General features: G+C 43.5%; 1 protein-coding gene across 4 annotated transcripts in view; it reads right to left on the bottom strand.

The window, feature by feature from the left end:
* Positions 1-22246, bottom strand: part of KANK1 (KN motif and ankyrin repeat domains 1) — a 189369-nt gene extending 167123 nt beyond the window's left edge. For all 4 annotated transcript variants that reach the window (XM_068552966.1, XM_068552970.1, XM_068552969.1 and 1 more), the window contains exon 1: positions 22160-22246. The gene's annotated coding sequence lies outside the window, so the exon portion shown is untranslated. The remainder of the gene's footprint in view (positions 1-22159) is intronic.
* Positions 22247-22907: the final 661 nt, after the last annotated feature.

Raw genomic sequence — 22907 nt, 5'->3', positions numbered from 1 at the left:
CATTAGAGAGTTAACAAGGGACCAACCAGGTCAAGAAAGCCATGGGGTTCACTGTAAAAACTTCTCTCTTATATAAACAGGAAGCCAAGAGAGGGTTTGAGCAGAGAAGTGTCACATCTGACTTTTGTTTTTAAAGGACCACTGGTGAGAAGGGACTGTAAGGGCAGAAGCAGGGAGACCAGTTATGAGGCTACTGCAATAATCTAGGTGTGGGAGGGTTGGGGGAAAGGAGGAAGAGGTGACAGATTCTGGATATTTTTCTAAGGTAGGATCAACAGGATTTGCTAATGGATTCAAGGTGGAGTGTGAGAGAAAGGAGAGTGGAGACAGCCAGTTTGGGGGTTCTGCCATCTATCAAGAGAAGGAAACACCCATTTATGATAAAAACCCTCCAGAAAGTAGGCATAGAGGGAACTTACCTCAACATAATAAAGGTCATATATGACAAACCCACAGCCAACATCGTTCTCAATGGTGAAAAACTGAAACCATTTCCTCTAAGATCAGGAACAAGACAAGGTTGTCCACTCTCACCACTATTATTCAACATAGTTTTGGAAGTTTTAGCCACAGCAATCAGAGAAGAAAAAGAAGTAAAAGGAATCCAAATCGGAAAAAAAGTAACACTGTCACTGTCTGCAGATGACATGATAGTATACACAGAGAATCCTAAAGATGCTACCAGAAAACTACTAGAGCTAATCAATGAATTTGGTAAAGTAGCAGGATACAAAATTAATGCACAGAAATCTCTTGCATTCTTATACACTAATGATGAAAAATCTGAAAGAGAAATTAAGGAAACACTCCCATTTGCCATTGCAACAAAATGAATAAAATACCTAGGAATAAACCTACCTAAGGAGACAAAAGACCTGTATACAGAAAACTATAAGACACTGATGAAAGAAATTAAAGATGATACAAACAGATGGAGAGATACACCATGTTCTTGGACTGGAAGAACCAACACTGTCAAAATGACTATACCACCCAAAGCAATCTACAGATTCAATGCAATCCCTATCAAACTACCAATGGCATTTTTCACAGAACTAGAACAAAAAATTTCACAATTTGTATGGAAACACAAAAGACCCCAAATAGTCAAAGCAATCCTGAGAAAGAAAAACGTAGCTGGAGGAATCAGGCTCCCTGACTTCAGACTATACTACAAAGCTACACTAAACAAGACAGTACGGCACTGGCACAAAAACAGAAATATAGATCAATGGAACAGGACAGAAAGCCCAGAGATAAACCCACGCACATATGGTCACCTTATTTTTGATAAAGGAGGCAAGAATATGCAATGGAGAAAAGACAGCCTCTTCAATAAGTGGTACTGGGAAAACTGGACAGCTACATGTAAAAGAATGAAATTAGAACACTCCCTAACACCATACACAAAAATAAACTCAAAATGGATTAAAGACCTAAATGTAAGGCCAGACACTATCAAACTCTCAGAGGAAAACAGAGGCAGAACACTCTATTATGACATAAATCACAGCAAGATCCTTTTTGACCCACCTCCTAAAGTAATGGAAATAAAAACAAAAATAAACAATGGGGACCTAATGAAACTTAAAAGCTTTTGCACAGCAAAGGAAACCATAAACAAGAAGAAAAGACAACCCCCAGAATGGGAGAAAATATTTGCAAACGAAGCAACTGACAAAGGATTAATATCCAAAATTTATAAGCAGCTCATGCAGCTCAATATCAAAAAAACAAACAATCCAATCCAAAAATGGCAGGAGACCTAAATAGACATTTCTCCAAAGAAGATATACAGATGGCCAACAAACACATGAAAGGATGCTCAACATTACTAATCATTAGAGAAGTACAAATCAAAACTACAGTGAGGTATCACCTCACACCAGTCAGAATGGCTATCATCAAAAAATCTACAAACAATAAATGCTGGAGAGGGTGTGGAGAAAAGGGAACCCTCTTGCACTGTTGGTGGGAATGTAAATAGATACAGCCACTATGGAGAACAGTATGGAGGTTCCTTCAAAAACCAAAAATAGAACTACCATACGACCCAGCAATCCCACTACTGGCAATATACCCTGAGAAAACCATAATTCAAAAAGAGTCATGTACCACAATGTTCACTGCAGCTCTATTTACAATAGCCAGGACATGGAAGCAACCTAAGTGTCCTTCGACAGATGAATGGATAAAGAAGATGTGGCACATACATACAATGGAATATTACTCAGCCATAAAAAGAAACAAGATTGAGTTATTTGTAGTGAGGTGGATGGACCTAGAGTCTGTCATAGAGAGTGAAGTAAGTCAGAAAGAGAAAAACAAATACTGTATGCTAACACATATACATAGAATCTAAAAAAAAAAAAAAAAAGTGGTTCTGAAGAACTTAGGGGCAGGACAGGAATAAAGACACAGACATAGAGAATGGACTTGAGGACACAGGGAGGGGGTAAGCTGGGACGAAGTGAGAGAGTAGCATGGACTTATATATACTACCAAATGTAAAACAGATAGCTAGTGGGAAGCAGCCACATAGCACAGGGATATCAGCTCGGTGCTTAGTGACCACCTAGAGGGGTGGGATAGGGAGGGTGGGAGGGAGGAGATATGGGGATATATGTATACGTATAGCTGATTCACTTTGTTATAAAGCAAAAATTAACACACCATTGTAAAGCAATTGTACTCCAATAAAGATGTTTTAAAAAAAAAGAGGGGCTTCCCTGGTGGCACAGTGGTTAGGAATCTGCCTGCCAACGCAGGGGACGTGGGCTCGAGCCCTGGTCCGGGAAGATCCCACATGCCACGGAGAAACTGAGCCCGTGCGCCGCAACTACCGAGCCTGCGCTCCAGAGCCCACGAGCCACAACTCCTGAAGCCCGCGTGCCACAACTACTGAAGCCTGCGCGCCTAGAGCCCATGCTCCTCAACAAGAGAGGCCACCGTAATGAGAAGCCCGCACACTGAAACAAAGAGTGGCCCCCGCTCACTGCAACTAGAGAAAGCCCGCACACAGCCAAAAATAAATAAATAAATAAATTTTAAAAAAATTAAAATAAAATAAAAAAATAAAAATGAAAAAAAAAAGAGAAGGAAGACTGTGGGAAGAATGAGAGTCTGGGGGGAAACCAGGAATTCCATTTCGGCCCTGCTGAGCCTGAGGTGGCTATCAGACATCCAGGTGGGGATAAGAGGAGGCAGCTGGACATGTAAGCATGGAGCTGGGAAAAGAAGTCAGAGCTGGAGAAATAAATGTGAGAATAACCGGAATACGGACGGCACCTAACGCCATGAGATTGGATGAGATCACCAAGGGAGTGAGTGTCTACAGAAAAGAAAGGATCAAGGACTGAGCCCTAGCCACCACCACCCTCCACCCCCCCGCCCCCCCAAATCAAGGATACGAAGAGCTAGCAAAGAAAACTGAGAAGGAGTGGCAAGTGAGCCAGGAGGAGAACCAGCAAGTGTAGAAAAAGTTTAATATGATCATGGTTTATATTATCCATCAATAACAGCAAAAGGCATATCATCAAGTCAGTGTTCAGGGAAGGCACTTCCAAGGGGAAGCTACAGCACAGCAGTCCAGGAATTTAGCTTTTGGCCAATTCTGCCTTGATTACCATGATCTGTCAGCACTACTTGTCTGTAGTGAAGGACAAGCCAGGACAGGTCAGAGGCTGGAGGTCAGGAGAGCACAGGCAGACACGCACTGCTAGCCCAAGAATATCAGAATTTTGGAGAATAAGCTAGGTTAGATGCCAAAGTAGCTAACTGGGAAATACCAACTTCAACCCCCCAAGTAAGTGTGTAGTCCTTTCCTGATCCGTCCCTGCAGTAATGTCCATTATACTATTTACATTCTGCCAGTTTAATCCCACTCTCGGTCCTGGGCCTGGAAAGCAGATCCCATGGTACACCAGGAGCCCCTTCCTCATTAGCAAAGGGCTAGAAAGAGTCTCTTGCCCTGAGTCTGAGTACAAGGGACAGAGACCCCCCGTAATCCCCTAAGCACACACATCTGCTTGTGAGAACAATAAAGCAGAGAACAAAGAGAGCAGAGAAAGGAATGTTCTCCCCACCCTACTCCACACCCCCCCCTTACTCTCTCTCTCTGTGTACTTCATGTAAATAGGCCCTCTTAAAATCTTTAAATGCACCAAGTAAGCATAATATGTGTGTTTATATACAGCCTTCCAAAGTTCCAAAAAGGGCTTCAGGCAACTTTCAAAGCTAGACTAATTTACCTTAATTTTAAAAACAGAAAAAAAAATTAAATTCAGAACAAGGGAAAATATAATGGAACAGTAAATGAGGCCTACACCAGTTAGCAAAAGTGACTGTCATTAAGCTCTACATGGCTGTTTAACAGTGAGATATAAACTTAAAGCAATAAGGAAACTGCATCTCTTACAAGACTCACAGTGTTCAATCAATCAAATATTTTTCCAAGAAATGTCCCAGAATTGCCTGATATGGAGGCCTAGGACAGCTTTCCTAATGGTTCTTCAGAAAAAGGCTGCTGAAGCCACATAGCACAGGGAGATCAGCTTGGTGCTTTGTGACCACCTACAGGGGTGGGATAGAGAGGGTGGGAGGGAAACGCAAGAGGGAGGAGATATGGGGATATATGTATACATATAGCTGATTCACTTTGTTATAAAGCAGAAACTAACACACCATGGTAAAGCAATTATACTCCAATAAAGATGTTAAAAATAATAATAATTTTTTTTAAAAAGGCTGCTGAGAGACACAAAAGGGATCACAATGTGTGAGAGTTTCCTGCGGGTTTTCTTTTTTTTTAAAATTAATTAATTTATTTATTTTTGGCTGTGTTTGGTCTTCGTTGCTGCACGCGGGCTTTTCTCTAGTTGCGGTGAGCGGGGGCTACTCTTCGTCGCGGTGCACAGGTTTCTCATTGCGGTGGCTTCTCTTGCTGTGGAGCACGGGCTCCAGGCACGCGGGCTTCGGCAGTTGCGGCTCGCGGGGTCTAGAGAGCAGGCTCAGTAGTTGTGGCGCACGGGCTTAGTTGCTCCATGGCACGTGGGATCTTCCTGGATCAGGGCTCGAACCCGTGTCCCCTGCATTGGCAGGCGGATTCTCAACCACTGCGCCACCAGAGAAGCCCCTCCAGTGTGTTCTCTTGAACTCTTTACTGTCCCTCAACAATGTAAGCTGAAGACATCATACGTCTAATTCATTAAAAGAAATTAGAAGTTAAAGAAAGTACAGCAGGGCTTCCCTGGTGGCACAGTGGTTGAGAACCTGCCTGCCAATGCAGGGGACACGGGTTCGAGCCCTGGTCCGGGAAGATCCCACATGCCGCGGAGCAGCTGGGCCCGTGAGCCACAACTACTGAGCTTGGGCGTCTGGAGCCTGTGCTCTGCAGCAAGAGAGGCTGCGACAGTGAGAGGCCCGCGCACCGCGATGAAGAGTGGCCCCCGCTCGCCACAACTAGAGAAAGCCCTCGCACAGAAACGAAGACCCAGGGGCTTCCCTGGTGGCTTAGTGGTTGAGAATCCGCCTGCCAATGCAGGGGACACGGGTTCGTGCCCTGGTCTGGGAAGATCCCGCGTGCCGTGGAGGAACTAGGCCCGTGAGCCACAAGTACTGAGCCTGCACGTTTGAAGCCTGTGCTCTGCAACGGGAGAGGCCGCGACAGTGAGAGGCCCGCGCACCGCGATGAAGAGTGGCCCCCGCTCGCCACAGCTGGAGAAAGCCCTCACACAGAAATGAAGACCCAACACAGCCAAAAATAAATAAAGTGTAAAAATTTAAAAAAAAAATAAAGTGCAACACTTTATAAAAAAAAAAGAAAAGAAAAAAAAGAAACGAAGACCCAACACAGCCAAAAATAAATAAATAAATAAATTTATAAAAAACAAAAAAGAAAGTACAGCATTCCGAGTACCCAATATTCTGATGGAAATGGTGTGTAAGATCCTTTAGAATTTCATGAATGAGCACTATTTCTCTGTTTTCATTAACAGCTGGGGCAGGCAAGTGCTCAGGAAGAACCTAGATTGCAACATTCAAAGTCACCAATCAAGGGTCCACTTGCAGAAGAAATCTCAGCATTCTCATAAAAATTACAGAAACTATCCAAGACTCTTGCCTAAACAGATGGCCCCCAACTTTATACAAAGGGTGTGAGGGTAAACATGTAGGAATGACCAAGCTCCCCCCACCCCAAGAGAGTTCTGAATCTCTCCACCATGTAGATGGTGATAACCAATCAAGGCACTAAAGTTCTACATCTCTCCGTAAGTATAATTATAATCTGCCATCTTTCTTTAAAGGATTCTGATTTTGTATTTTTTAAATGATAAGACAGAAACTTCCCAGTAAGAATATTAGCAAAAGCTCAGAAATTTCACTTGTGAAAGAAAAATACCAGGGAATATTTACTAGGCCCTAATAAATTTTAGTTTTGCCAAAAGGCCCCATCTCTACCCTTCTCTTGAGAGTACCATCTGCCTTTAATTGACTGCCAAGACCATATTAATTCAGACAATTAAACAAAAGACAATGACCAGTAAGATAGCAGTAACACATGAAAAATCAAGAAATAAAAGTCCGGAGAGTAAGAAGAGCCATTTCTTGATTAAAATACAGATCTAGACCCTTGAAAAACCATGAGTGGAAAGTTACCAAATTGTGGGTACAGTTCTGCAGCTCATAAAAGATTCATCAGTCCTGTACAAAAATTAGATGTTGTTTTCCATATCTAGGCAGATTTCTGAAGCATAACATTTTCAAAATAAAACCCTGAAATACAGATTTAATCAATTCCGAAAGCTGTTTCTGCATCAGCATACAGGCCATTAAACTTTTCTGAATTAAATACAGTTTTCCATTATGGTAGATTATGTTTCGATTACTTGCCGCCCTCCCCATAAGAGGATTTTACCTCATATACCATGTGACTTATAGAGTCTCCAGATGGAAGTATTAATTATTCTTTCCTACCCTTTCGTTAGTAGGCTTAGCCATGTGACTTGCTTCAACAAACTGGATGTGAGTGGAAGTATCATATAAGCAGAAGCAGTAATAGACGTGAATGGATTGGTCATTTCCTTTCTTACCCCCATGAGATTCTGTCCCAGACTGGGTGGCTCATTCAGCCTGGATCTAGAGCAAAGAAGACCCTTGGAGCAGAGCCATAGCTGTCATGGAATGTGAACAAAAAATTAAAATATGTTGTTTTAATCCATTGAGCATCATCTAGTCTAAGCTGAGAAATGAAGCCAATGTTTTGTTTCAAAAAATGTTTCAATGCTCAATGGAATAATTAATACCCAGAGCAGCCTAATAAAGGTGGATGAATGTGTAGGTCTTAGTGCCAGTGAATTTTCATGCTAACCATCTGCATAAGAATATAATAAACTGAAAATAACATCTGCCTTTTTCTAATTAAAGTTTTTACTTTTATAAATATGTCCTTTAGGGAGAAGGGGAAAATTTAAGTTACTTGCTTGACTGACCTTTAGAAGACCTTGTTGAGAACAACAGTAGGTTCAAAGAAGATAAGGTTCAACAGCTCACCCTTCCACTGGCATGTAATTAATTAATCTCTAACTGATGTGAGGATAAAACAAGAAACAAGGTTACAAATTTAACTGACATAACAGTCTCCTAGCAAAACAAGGAAATGTAACTGCCTGAGATTTTACGGGATGTAGAAATCATTCTTTTAAAAGTCTAAGTTAGGTTCATTTTCAACTTTTAGTATTAGTCCCTGCCTGGAAATCTTAACTCACCAGATATAAGATCTGATGATGCAAATAGTCTTTCAAATGATCAAGTAGAACAGAACTTGATGAAAATTATTAGATCTCTCAAATTTTTTTCTAGAAGCCAAAGAAAAACAATGCCCAAAGTTAATACTCCTCTCATAGCTACTCTGATAAAAAATATACATGAATTCACTTAAAAACTTACTTTCTGAAGGAAAAATATTCAACACCACCTCTTGCAAATTTGCGATGAGGTCTTGGCAAGCTAGAAGTCCAGAGAAACTCAGAACACTTACTAAGACTAAGCTGACAGGTTGTCATATCCAGAGGCTGTGGTAAGAGTCTGTTTAATTAGGAGGGAACAGTGAAAAAAAAGGCAGAGTGAGAAGGTGCCCAGGGAAAGATCAAGAGCAATTCTAAAAATCTCCACTCAGGCATACACTAAGTCAAGGTTTATAGACAATCCACAGCTTATCCAAGGGACTAGGAGAGAGATAGTGCTATACTCTGCCTTCAAAAGTCCTAAATCTGGGGGCCCACGGTTCCCTCCTCTAGGGTTAGCAAACCCATAATAGATAATCAGAAAAGCTGTCTGCATTGCTACGTTCAAATCAAGTTAGGAAAAATATTTGATACAAAGCTACACCCAGAAGGTGTACATCAGCATGCATTTGGGAAATTATTCCATAATTGCAAAATAGTACAAGGTAACAACAGCTCCTTCTGCAAGACTAGTTTGTGGTAGAGAAGGCTCAACAAGAAATTAGGGCCAAGCTGCTAGGGTGTCCTGTTTGGAGGCAGACCATGACAGTCTGATTTGGTTGGGCGGGAAGAAAGAATTTCCTGGGGACTCTTTTCCCTGCTCCAAATAGTGGTTTGAAAAGATGGAGGAAGCAGACATTCAGCAGGAGAACATGTGGTAGGATGGCAACCATTTTCTTCCCACATACATTTCCCTTTTTAGAAAAATCCACCCATCCTTAGCCTTGGCTGCTCTGTGTTTTCTATTTGATCCCAGACTCTCTGACCACAGCTCACTGGAACAACACAATGGTTCCCATTCTAAGAGGGAAAAAGGAGGCATAGGCTAAGCCGATCAGCAGGGAATGAGAGAGGGCTAGAAAGAGTTAACCGTATGGTATAAAAAACTTAGGCTTGAAATGGGAGGTCATGATAAGCAAGAACTGTGCTTCCATTTTCTACCACGTGTGAGCTGAAACAGAGAAAGGTGGTCTGTAGAGAAACACCAAAGAATGGTGCAAATGCTAGAGACAAGATACCATGAGTGTCCAAAAGAAACCGTAACTTCCAGCCCTAACTCCCCAGTTCCCAGGAAGACAGGCTGGGCTACCATGCCCTTGGGTTTCCACTGGATTCCTTCCTTCCAACAAATCCTTAATGGGTTGGTTGTTGTTCATTTGCATTTGTTTTGGTCAAATTTCTTATTGTTTTGTTTTGTTTTGTTTTTTAGGTCCAACCACAGACCAATTAAATTACTCTCTGGGGTTGGGGCCCAGGCAGAAGTTGTTGTTTTTTTTTTTTTTTTAATCAGTCATCAATTTTATACACATCAGTGTATACATGTCAATCCCAATCGCCCAATTCAGCACAAATTTCTTATTGTTGATGTTAGTTTAAGCCAGTTGAAATGTGCTTCTCTTTTATGCAGCCAATAAGCCTTATTAGTTTGTTTTAATTTGGGGTTTATTTATTTTTAAATGCTTGATCTTAATAAACTTTTTAAATTAAAGAAAAACACACATACAGTAAAGTACATAAATCTTAAATATCAAGATGAATTTTTTTTTTTTTTTTTTTTACAAATGAACATATCCAAGTCGTCAGCACCTAGATCAAAGATAGAGAACATCATCAAGGCCCCAGAAGTGCCCCCAAGCCCCTTCCTAGTAAATACATCCCTGTGCCACTTCTGCCCTACTCTGACTTCTGTCACCATCAAGTATTTTTACCTCTTTTTGAGTTTCATATAAATGAAATCATACAATATGTACACTTATTTCTGAATTCTTTTACTCAATATAATATCTATGAGATTCATCACGTTCTGTGTACCAGTAGTTTGTTTTTACTGCTGTGTAGTATTTCATTGCATAATCATACCACAATTCATTTACTCAATCATAGATATTTGGATTGTTTCTATTATGTTTCTATTATTCCATTATAGAAATGCAAATGCTTGTAAATGTTTCTGGTGCACATATGCACTCATTCCTGTTGGGTATACATATCTAGGAGTATAATTACTGAATCATAGGATGTAAGTTCGTTAAGTTTTATGGATAAGTACAAAGAGCTTTCCAAAGTAGTTAAACCAATTTACACATCTATCAGCAGTGTATGAGAGTTTGAGCTTTTCTATATCTCCATTTGGTTATCAGGATTTTTTTTTTTTTAATATTAGTCATTTGGGTGGGTATGTATTGGTATTTTATAATAGTTTTAATTTGCATTTTCCTGATGACTGATGATACTGAATGCCCTTTTGCTCATTTTAAAAATTATTTTTTGTTTTTCTTACTGATTTGTAGCTGTTCTTTACATATTCTGGACAAGTTTCTTGTTGGATATATGTTATGACAAATATCTTCTACTTTGTGACTTGCCTTTCTTTGCACTCTTAATTTGTACTGTTGAATGGAAGTTCTTAATTTTAATGAACATGAGAACAGACAAAATAGTACATGTTGCTGTGAGAAATAGATCCAACTCTCTGGGTCTACAAAGACACTGATTTAAAGAAAAGTTGACCAGTTAACTGAATGGGACCCAGCCTTTGCATAGGCCCTGTACTATAAATACAGTGATATTATCCTCACTTGCCCCAAAACTTCAGCTACAAGGAATCACCAACTCACCGGGTAGTATGCCCACAGTTTATCAAGGGTATTTACATATCATACCCTGGAAACATTGTTATAAATGGTGAATGGTTTGCACCACCAGCCCTTAAAAGTCCCACAGCATGCTTCCAGCATAGCTCAGCACAATCAACGGTCCAGAGTATTTCCCAGAAGAGATGTTCAGAGCACAAACTTATGGTACCAAGAACATTTCTCTCCCCATCCCAGTACCCCCTGAGAAAAATATCCCAACCTCAACAGCTCCAGAGTTACCAGGAATCCTATCATCCTCAATAGCCTGTGAAAGTTTTCCTTAGCCTGGGGCAGCAGAAGGAGCAACAGGCTTCTCCAACGATCAGATTTCAAGGAAGCTTGGGTAGGGCTCACACATCTATTACCTCATTGATCCTTGCAGCTCCTCTGTGTGGTACCTCTCATCATCCCCATGTTATAAGCAGAGAGAGGTTATTCTGCTCAGGCAAAACTGTGGAAGAGCATGCAGAGAAGGGAGAAGAGCGGTGGCACTACATGGAGTTGGGGTTTCCTACTGGACCCAGGTCCCTGAGTCTGCCTCTGCCCTCTTACTTGCTCCCAGGGTTCTTCTTTGATCTACTGTGTGCCACCTGGGATCACAGCCCTTTCTCTGCTTCTCCGGCCATAAGCAAACAAGATAGCTCTTTTGAGATTTTTTGTGCCAGGGAGATTTACAGTCAGGAAATACTATATCCTAAATGTTCCTTCCTTTATCTTACCTCCCTTCTCCCTCTTCTCTCTCCCTCCCTCCCCCCCACACCAAGACACACAGTTAAACACCATGGCATGATTATATTACTCTTCCTTTTCAGACACACAGAGGCAAAAAAAAAAAACAAAAACAAAAACAAACAAACAAAAGCAAAAAACATGCCTGGCAGGAAGCAGTAGACCTGAGACCCTACAGCCCAAGCTCCTAACCACTGCCCTGAATCAAGTCCCTTCAATGTAACCCATCCAAAAATAAAGGTTAAGAAATGGGGAAGAGATGGGAAAGGAAAAACTGCCCTGGGTCATTGAGGGTCAAGTAGAGACAAGGAGATGCTCAAAATGATACAGTTTCCGTGAATTCAGCACCCACAACCCTACCTGGGACCTAGGCTAAAATACAGACATTGACATGTGAAGAACAGCTTGAAGTCAGGACTCAAATGAGGTCAACTGGTAAGCAGGTTATTTGGTCAACTTGGACGTGATGCCAGAGGTTCACAACACCTTTTCTTTGAAAGAGGAAGTTCCCAAGAAAATGATTAATAAACTATATAAACTTCAAGCCCTTAAGCAGTATTTCCTCCTTTTACTGGCAAAGGTGAAAAGAGCAGGAAAGTGACAGTTTTTTCCCATTGTACTAAAGGTACTTTACTGAATCTTTCTGGGCTGGCTAAGAGTCCTCAAGGACTCCTTACTCATTCTTGACTTCAACAGGTGAACCATTGGCATACCTTTCCCAACAACAGGCAGAAATGAGTCCAGACATAGCAGCCCTCTATTTTTGAGTGAGAGATACTCTGGTTCTCTAGAAGGTGTGAAAAAGCTATATGAGCACAAGGGATTTCACCAAAGGAAAACCAAGTCCTTCCAGTTAGCTTTTCCTGGTTTCCAAAGAGTAGCCTTTTGTTTCCTGACGTTGGTTATAATAAACAAATGAAAGAAACAGTTCTCTTTCTCTATTAAACTAAAATTGATTAAAACTCTCCTGGAAAACAAAAAGAGTCTACTGAATGTGGGGAGGATAACTTATAGTACTCTCAGGCCTCTAAGTTCATACATACAGAAGAAGGTGTGTGTGGAGAAAAGTGCTAAGAATCAACACCTGACTCTCATACACACCTGGCAGCTGGGGTCAAATCTTGTTAGGACTAATCTCTTTACAACCAAAATGTTTAAACTTCAACTGATGGAAGCATGAAATTCCTGATCGCCTGCAGGATAGGTTACCATTCTGTGGGCACCTAAACCACTATAAAAACTGATGAATTGATACCCTCATGCAGATCTGGCAGCCTTAGTATGCCGCTGATGAAAGTATACACATTCATTCAACAAATACTGCTGAATGCCTACAAAGTGTAACTTAGTCACTCCCCTCCCACTTGGCCACTCCACAAAAAGCCTGTGTTCCTCAAGGCAGTGTCTCCACACTGTGTCCCCCTCCCACATGGCTGTCATTCTCAACATGATGAACGATTCTCAGACCCCAGTCGACAGCTGCAACTGCTCCCCTTTCCAACCTCCCCCAAATAAAAACATATCAGAACACAAGTAAGTTCACATGACTTCATCAGAGAACTAACCTTGAATTCTCTCAACATTAAAAAAAAAATTAAACAATATACACAAACTTTCATCACAGTGAACTATTTGAGTTGCTTCTCCCAATTGTGACTGAAACCCTGCCAGGGCTGAGAAACTCTGAGTTGTAGTAAGTAAACCTCAATCATTTCTCTCCCAGCCTCCTCTCTTTGATAGGGATTCAGCCAACTCTCCTCCCACTCCTGAGTCATAATTCTAAAGGAGAGCAAAGGGTGATGTTTCTGAAGACAGAGAAGTCTTATTCTGCCCTCAAGATCAGAAGCCTGGATTCTCCAAATACACTTCAGGTTATGCCTCACAGGATTTAAGCCTCCAAGAAACCAAACAGTAGCCACAAATACCTTAGAAGTATTTAAGACCAACAGTGTCTATCCCTTGGTCAGTAATACCCCTAGTAATATTTAAGGGAAGACAGAACATACTCACTGAGGAAGTACAGAGCCAGGTTGCATTCTTAAAGAGGCATACAATCCTTAAGAAGAAACAATTGAGAAGATAAAATAGGTGCCCTAAAGAGAAGAGGAAGGATGAATTTCAAAAGGCCAACAGAAAATAAATCAAAATAAACTCAAGCCCACCAAATCATATGTTAAGTTTCATCGAAACTACTTATTTCATTTTCTAAGAAATGGCAAAAACTTTCAGCATGGACACTGAAGCTTCACAATATCCAACTTACCCCTGTGTGGACAACCCCTGTTTTTCCTTTAAAAAATTATGCACCAAGGGACTTCTCTGGTGGTCCAGTGGTAAGGAATCCGCCTTACAATGCAGGGGACGTGGGTTCAATCCCTGGTCAGGGAACTAAGATCCCACATGCTGCAGGGCAACTAAGCCTGCATGCCACAACTACTGAGCTCGCGCACCTCAACTAGAGCCCACGTACCGCAAACTACAGAGCCCATGCGCCCTGGAGCCCGCCCCACAACTAGAGAAGAGAAAACCCGCATGCCGCTACAGAGAAGCCCGTGCGCTGCAATGAAAGATCCCGCATGCCTCAACGAAGATCCCACGTGCTGCAACTAAGACCCGACACAGCCAAAAATAAATTAAATAAATAAATATATATATAAAAAATAAATCTTTAAAAAAAATTACGCACCAAGAATTCAACTCTTCTTTTACATTTTCATGTGGAAATATAATTCCTGGCCAACTACAGAGCATGACCCATGCAAATTCCCCTATAAAAATTTCACAGTGAATAGCAAAAATCAATAGATTGATTCAACAAATGAGAAAAGTTGAAAGAGTAAGACAGCATGAGCAAAATTTCAGTCTTTAAATATACTGAATACTTTAATTCTCAGAACCAGTAGAGTTTATTCACAAATTTCCACTCTTTAAACTTTTATTAGTAGTAAATCTCTTGAGATGCGTCTCCCACCAATTAAAAGAAAAAAACTCACAAGAAATGAATTATACAGCATGGAAAAACAGAAAAGCTAGACTAGTTAAGAAACTGATATAAAGTTTCAATGAATTTTTTTTTTTTTTTTTTTTTTTTTTTTTTTTTTGGCTGTGTTGGGTCTTCGTTTCTGTGCGAGGGCTTTCTCTAGTTGCGGCGAGCAGGGGCCACTCTTCATCGCGGTGCGCGGGCCTCTCACTATCGCGGCCTCTCTTGTTGCGGAGCACAGGCTCCAGACGCGCAGGCTCAGTAGTTGTGGCTCACAGGCCCAGTTGCTCTGCGGCATGTGGGATCTTCCCAGACCAGGGCTCGAACCCGTGTCCCCTGCATTGGCAGGCAGATTCTCAACCACTGCGCCACCAGGGAAGCCCTCCATGAATTCTTTAACTGGCCTACCTTTCCTATCTCACTGTGCTATAAAACAAAAAGAACACGAGCTCTCTTTGAGGTGCTCATCTTCATTAGTCATCTGGGGAATTCAACAACACACATTTACTCGAACGGCTAAAATAAGACAACAGACACTAACAAGCATTGACAAGAATGTAGAGCAACTAGAACTCACATACCACTGTTGGAAACATAAATTAATAAAACCATTCTGGCAGTCTCTACTGCAGGTGACCTGTGTGGCCCAGCAATTCCACTCCTAGATATATCCAACAGAAATGTATACATGGGTTCATGAGAAAACATGCACAAAATTGTTTACAACAACACTGTTCATTATTGGTCCCAAACTGGAAACAATCCAAAGTACATCTCCAGTAGGATGGATAAACAGTAGTATATTCACACAATGGAATACAATAAGCAATGAAAATGAACAACCCATAGCCACATAAAACAACAACAGATCAATCTTACAAATAGGACATGGAGTGAGAGACGCCAGACACAAGAAAGTACACACTCTGTGATTCTATAAAGTTCAAAAATCTGACAAAAGTAATCAATGATATTAGAAGAATATCCTTTGGGCTAGAGTAGTGACTGGAATGGGGTATAGTGCAAAGATGATCAGCTTGGGTCTATGGTTCTATTTTGGGGAAGGGAGATGAGGGAGTATTTCATAGAAAAGTGAGTCATAACATCACATAATAGGGACAATTCCAGCCCCTAAAAAGGGCTACTCTTAAACAGGTATTTTTGTAGTAAAGAGCAGTTCTGTTAAGAATAATACAAAAGAGAGGGAGAAGGGAAGAGGAAGGGAGAGGAATGAAAGGAGGAAGAAGGAATAAGTTCAGGCTTGATTTCTACCTATTTCTACCTAATTATTTTTTCATATTTTCCCCAAGGTCAAAGGGTGAACAAGTCGGAATTACCAACAGAAATCTGAACAAATGTAGCCAAAAATGTAATGCAAATATCAACAAATTTACATTCTTGCCTCTAATCAAGCCAAAAATTAGATAAAATAAATATTAAAAGGAGTTTTAACTGCAATATGCAATAACTGTAAACCAACAAGAATAGAGGTTCTTCTTGTGTGCTTCTCAGGGGATTAGATAATTATAAAAATGTATTAGTATGTCTCCTGAGACTTAAACTATGCCCCATTGGTCAATTCCATTAACTAAATGATTTTTTTTTTTTTTTTTTGGCTGCGCCGAGTCGCTTGCAGGATCTTAGTTCCCTGACCAGGGATTGAACCCGGGCCCCAGCAGTGAAAGCGCCAAGTCCTACCACTGGACCACCAGGGAGTTCCCTAAATGAATTCTTTTAAAAAGGAAAAAAACCACCCTAAAACAGAGCTACAGGGTTCCTGAAATATATAACTCTCTCCAATTAACTCATTGCTTCTGTAACAAAAGAAACATAAGGATACTTATTTCTGACAGGTTTTCCTGGTGTATACATCCATACACAAATATCCAGCTCAACAGTATATCTGTTTTAAGCTTCTTCATCAATGAGAACATCATTTGCTTCCAGCATTCATATTTCAAATGCAAAGCTGAAGAAAGGAAAAGGCAAACGAGTACCTGAGTTTAGAAGCCAAAGAGAGAAAATAAAAACTGCTGGATTATGTCACCTGCTCTGCTCACGCAGAGTACATGCTCAAGGCAATTCACACGCCTAGTGGCTGGAGTGTTTTAGTAAGAGCCTCATTGTCAGATGTCCCCCATTCAAGACAGTTCTGTTATTCTCCTTCACTGCCCCTCCCAAACACACACACACAAACACTCCAACAAACGTGAGCGTTCCACCTGCCACAGCCTTGTCAAGTGTGGAACACATTATTTAAAATTATAAAGGTAGGGACTTCCCTGATGGCGCAGTGGATAAGAATCCGCCTGCCAATGCAGGGGACATGGGTTCGAGCCCTGGTCCTGGAAGACCCCACATGCCGTGGATCAACGAAGCCCGTGCACCACAACTACTGAGCCTGCACTCTAGAGCCCATGAGCCACAACTAATGAGCCCGGGGGCTGCAACTACTGTAGCCTGTGTGCCTGGAGCCCGTGCTCCGCAACAAGAGAAGCTACCGCAATGAGAAGCCCGCACACTGCAACGAAGAGTAGCCCCCGCTCGCCGCAACTAGAGAAAGCCAGCGCTCAGCAACGAAGACCCAACACAGCCAAATAAATAAACAATTAATTTTTTAAGAAATTACAAAGGTAACTGAAAAAAGAGAACTAAAATTAATAAAATAAAAATAATAGGATATCTAATAAATATTGGGAGGCAAAGAGGAGAGGAAGAAAAGAGAGGTGGGAGGTAATACAAGTTCCAGTTCTTCCTTAGCAGGAAGTTAAGAGCCATTGTCAAATTTGTGAAACAAGTGTAGACTGTTGCAGGTTTAAAAAGAAGGCTGCACATTCTTTGACACTCTTCCCATCAAGTGGCCAGTCTATGTCCCCTCCCCTTGAGTCTGAGCAGGCTTTGTGACTGACCCAATCAACAGAGCTCGGTGAAAGGGAAGTTAGGTAACTTCTGAGGCTGGGTCATAAAAGGCCAAGAAGCTTCCAACTGGTTCACTTGAGGCACTCATAGCTCAGGTTAATTGTATGTGTCCTCTTGGAGGGTGTTTTGGGATGAAATTAGCATTTTAATTGGTAAACTCTGGGTAAAGCAGATTGCTCTCCATAACATGTGGCCCTCATCCAATCAGTTGAAGGCCTGAATAGAGCAAAAAGATTGGCCTCCCGGAGCAAGGGGGAATTCTCTAGCAGACTGCCTTTAGTCTTCATCTGTAACACCAGCTCTCCTGGGTGTGCAGTCTGCTGGCCCACGCTGCAGGTTTTGGAATCACTGACTTCCACAATCATGTGAGCCAATTCCTTATGATAAATCTTTCTATAAACATATATACATCCTACTCTTCTGTTTCTCTACAGACCCTGATTAATACCTGGGGGAAGGTGATGACCATGTAAGCAGTGCAGCTACCTGGGGCCACCATGTTGAAGCTGCCGTGTGTAGGCACTCTAGTCAACAGTTAATGCTGAGCCCAGTCTGCCAGCCATCCCTGCCAAGGCACATGGAATGGAAGCAAAGCCTTCCTGGACCCTCCAAACCAGCCCATTCACCAGGTGTATGCAGTAGAGAGACAGTCAACACCACAAGGAGAAGCAGCCAAGCCCTGCCTGAATCCTTGACCCACAGGACACATAATACCATGAAACAGTTGTTTAAGCCACTAAATTTTAAGTTAATTTGTTCAATGATAACCACCAAAAGTACTAAAAACAGACATAGTTGAGCTGGGATCAGAAAAGAGTAATGGGTTTTAGCTTTCATTTTAAACCCTTCTTTGTTATTTTCATTATTCTTACTATGTACAAATATTACTATAGAAATTTAAACAATTATAAATTAAAGAAACAACAGCAAACATGTTTAGCACTTACTGTGTACCAGGCAATCTTCAACGTGCTCTCTCTGTGTTTTAACTCATTTAATCCTCATAATAACCCTGTCAGGGGAGTGCTTTTTATTATCCCCTTTTTATAGATGGGAAGTTGAGACACAGAGGGGTTCAGTAACTATATGAAAGGTCACACAGCAAGCAGCAGCACCTAGATTCAAACTAGCCAGTCTGGATTCAGAGCTACAACATTTCCACAGAGATCACCAGGCTGGTTCATAATCACGAGCCACTGGATGAAGGGCACAATCTCAAATTGCCATTCACCTGGGTCTCTAAGCATGTGACTGACTGACAATGCTATCATGTGTCAAGCACTGCTGGACTTCCTTGCTCCTTCAAAAGCCATGGCCTAAACTGCAATGCCTTTTACTCTAATCCCCACCTGAACACATTCTTCAAGGCCCAATCTCCCTAAACATCAACCAGATCTCTCTACTCGGTGTTAATTTCCCCTACATTTCCAATGAGCCATTTATATCAGGTATTTCCATCCTTCTGCCTCCTATCCAATTCTGTATCCTTACATCTCCCCATCTGCTATGAACCATATGAGGGTCTTAGTCTCTGAATTCCCCCACCAGGGCCTTGCATAAAATAGAAATGTAATTATTATTTATTAAAGTTCATTGATATTGGTTTGTTCTAAATGAAAGGTGGTGGAGCAGCCTTCACCTTAGAGGAATTTTCACTGAATTTTATTTGAAAGGAAAGAGGGAGGAGAGGAGTTAAGCACAATTCTACTCCTGACTATATACCCTATACAAATGTGTAATGTGTATCAAGCCATGTAGTAGAATGTTCACAGTCACACTATTCCCCACAGACAAAATTCGGAAACTACTCAAATGCCCATCAACCCTAGAATGGATAAACTGTGGCACAGTCACACAATGAAACATTGGACAGCAATGATAATGGCCGAAATACAGCCACATGCGACAACACGGCTAAATATCACAAACATAATTTTGACTAAAGGAAGCCAGATACCAAAACCAAAACGAAAACAAAACAAAACCCCCCACAAAAACATACTGTATGATCCCATGTGTATACAGACCATGAAGACAGGCAAAACTAACCTATAATTGGGACAGTGGTCGCCTCTGGGGAGACAGGGTGACTGGAAAAAGGCAAGGCAATGCTCTGTTTCTTGATCTCAGTGCTGGTTATAAGTTTATGCTCACTTTGTGAAAATTCATCAAATTGTACACTTAAGATTTATATGTATGTTAATAGTTCAACTTTAAAATTACTTTTTAAAAAAGATGCATAAGCCAAGCCACCCATGCAACAGGCATAAAATATCCTGTAACATTTGAAACCAACTTGACTTCAACTGATTGGAGGGCAGAAGAGAAGTGCGGTGGTTGTTGTGTAATTTGGATAGCTTCAGCTCTGCTCACTAAAACGTGATTTTCAGAGCATGCACAAATAGTCCAACAAAATGCTTAAGGGTCTGAAATTTCTCACTGAGATTCCCCTTTGCTGCTTCTGAATCTGCTCACCCTTCTCCATTTTAACAGACCTCAGCTCCCACAAGTAATCCCCTTTCAGCCTTTCTCCAACTCCTTTCCCCAGTTTCTTGAATTTCCTCCAACTAGACCCTTTCCCATCCTCCTCCTCCACCTCAGACCAAGGGTTAATGCATGAGCACAGTAGCTCATAGGGCTATTTGAGAGCAGGTGCTGATACTCATGAAATGAACCCAAGTCTTGAATGTATCCATTCTAGTGGCCATTTATCTGTGGTTTCTTTCTGGGGGGGGGGGGATACTTTAAAAACAAAACTAACACCTCCCCCCAAAACACACACACATACACAAAACAGAACTCACATTTGCTGAGGCAGAACCTCAACTGGAGTGATTTGTGGACTTGGCAAATCTGAAGTGCTGAAAGTGCCCCCAAAGCACTGGCGTGCCCTACCTACAGGGATAAAATGCATTCCTAACTTGTGTAGTTTTTATTATTAATTAACTTATTTATTTATTGGCTGCGTTGGGTCTTCGTTGCTGCGTGTGGGCTTTCTCTAGTTGCGGCGAGTGGGGGCTTCTCATCGCCGTGGCTTCTCTTGTTGCGGAGCACGGGCTCTAGGCGTGCGGGCTTCAGAAGTTGCAGCATGTGGGATCAGTAGCTGTCACTCGCAGGCTCTAGAGTGCAGGCTCAGTAGTTGTGGCTCACGGGCTTAGCTGCTCTGCGGCATCTTCCCGGACCGGACCAGGGCTCAAACCCGTGTCCCCTGCATTGGCAGGCGGATTCTTAACCACTGCGCCACCAGGGAAGTCCCTAACTTGTGTATTTTTAAAGGAGGCAATTATTCCTCTGCTGGCAGCTTCTCCTCCATCCTTAGACACTGAAATCTCACGAGAGGACAGCCCATTCTTAATTTTTCTTCCACTGCTTCAGCAGCAGCACCTTTCCCCAAATCTACTAACTGAAAAAGGGCCGAAGTTAATAATCTCTCAGTTTTCTCATTCAATTTCTACCTTGGGAAAGCTTCACCTTATAATGAGGGAGTGAGAGGATGGGGGAAGGGGAAATGGGGAATAACTGCTTAATGGGCACGAGGTTACTTTTGGGGGTGATGAAAATGTTCTGGAATTAGACAGTAGGGACGACTGCACAACTTTGTGAATATACTAAAACAAAACAAAAACACCAACGAATTATACTCTTTAAATGGGTAAATTTATGGAACGTTTATTATATCTCAACTTTTAAAATAAATAACATGTGGGAGTGCCCAACTTTTTTGTAGAGAAAGCTGGATGAAAGAAGCAACTAGCAGATGGACAGCTAAGTACCACCTAAAAAGCAAGGTGAATAAACTCATGAATTAAAAACGAGGAAACTGGCCCTGATTTCCATCCAGCTCAGAGGTGGATGGGATGAAGCTGGGGCAAGAAAGTGCACAATTATAGATCTGGATGATTAACCTTCCTTGTTAGTCTCAGGGCTCCCGTCTTGATATAGTGTTTCATTAATTCAACGAACCTCGTAGAGACGATGTGCAGAGAGCGGGCGCTGGGGGACGCCATAGATTGTTTTTAACGCTAACTCGCCAAAGCCCTCGTCAAGTCACCCCGGCGCAGAACAAGTTCTTGCTGACTTGCAGGACCCACCGCGAAGAGTTGCCTCTGAAAGTTCCCCGCGGACCCAGGCGGAGAAGAATGGTCAAGGGGAGGAGGCCGCCGTGGGCATGGAAGGGGCTTGGAAGAGGGGGGGCGTTGAGGGAACAAGTCTGCTTAAGGGCGCTTGCACCCTGCCTCGACACGACCACCAGAAGCCCACGCTGTCCCCGCAGGGTTCGACCGGCCCCGGAGGCCCAGAGCTCCCGCACTCCTCCCCCACCTCCCGGCCCCTTCAACCCTGGCTGGAGCCATCTCGGAGTCGGCTGAGGGCGACCCGAGGCCACCTGCCGCTCCGCGACCGAGGAAGAAAAGGGGTCGACCGCCACTCCCTCCTGCGGAGCGGAGCCGAAAACTTCCAGGGGAGACGCCTCGGAGAGTTCTCTCAGCCTACCCGGGCTAATAAAGGACCCGGGGACACCCAAGGGCCGTGCGTCCCGGCCTGGGAGGCGCCCGCACCCTCCCGCCTCTCGGCCCGGCCCGGACTTTCCCGCTGCCCCAGAGCCGCACGCGCCGCGCTCCCCTTCCAAACCCTCGAGCCCCGCCGCCGCAGCGCGCAGGGACGGCGGACCGCGGGGCCGCAGCAACCTCTCGGACCCCGTCCCTAGGCCCGTCCTAAGGCCGCCGGGGTAACCGGGCGAGCGGGAGCCCGCGGGGGCTGCCCTCCGCCACCGGCGCGCGCCAAGCTGGCCTGGCTGAGCGCGGAGACCGGCCCGGGGCAGGGGTCGGAGCCCCGCGCCCCCGCGCTGACCCGCACGGGAAAGGGGGCGCAGCGCAGCCCGCAGCGCCACTCACCTCCAGTAGCTCCTCTCAACCTGCGGCACCCAGCCAGCCTCTCTCTGCCTCGCCCGCGGCTCTCGGACCTCGGAGGAGGGGGCGGGGCGGGGCGCGGGGGGAGGGAGGGCGGAGCCAGCCCCAGCTCGCAAGCGCCAGAATTAAACCCCGAAACGTACTGGAACCACCTGGGCCCCGCTGCAACCGCAAAGGCGAGGAAGTCGGAGACCCACAAGCCTCCGACTCCGGCTGGGAAACGACTGTGGCTGCGTCCCGGAGAGGGACGGAGGCACAGCTCAGGCCTGCGAAACCCCAGGCGGCTCCCGAGACTTCAAGGAACCCCGACTCTCGGCGGCACTCTCTTTGTACCCCGGAGCCGGCCGGCGGGCAGACCCCAGTGCGCCTGCGCGCCGCTCCAACTCCACCAGGCCCACGAGGCACCTTGGCGCACCTCTGCCGCCTCACCCAGGCCCACTGGCTTCGGCACCGCGAGAAGCAAGCAGAGCGGCTCCCTCCGCCCCGGCACGCTCCTGCTGCCGACGCGTGTTTACTTTCTTTCCCCGAGGGAAGGAAAAAAAATCCATCCCCAGTGAGACTTGCGTCAGATCCATTCTATCATCTCTGGCCCAGAGGAGTACCTGGACGCGGGAGGCTGGCAAGGTTAACACCCCCGCCTAGCACCATTTACTGCCCCCTCCCTCCACTAAGAAATTGCTCAGTACGTGTCGGTTTGTTTCCTGGCCCCTGGTGAGAGCGGGACTCTGGAGCA

Source organism: Eschrichtius robustus, chromosome 10, assembly GCF_028021215.1.
Source record: "Eschrichtius robustus isolate mEscRob2 chromosome 10, mEscRob2.pri, whole genome shotgun sequence".
NCBI classification, from domain to species: Eukaryota; Metazoa; Chordata; class Mammalia; order Artiodactyla; family Eschrichtiidae; genus Eschrichtius; species Eschrichtius robustus.
The sequence above is the reverse complement of the archived record's forward strand: the minus strand, read 5'-3'. Positions and strand labels throughout refer to the sequence as shown.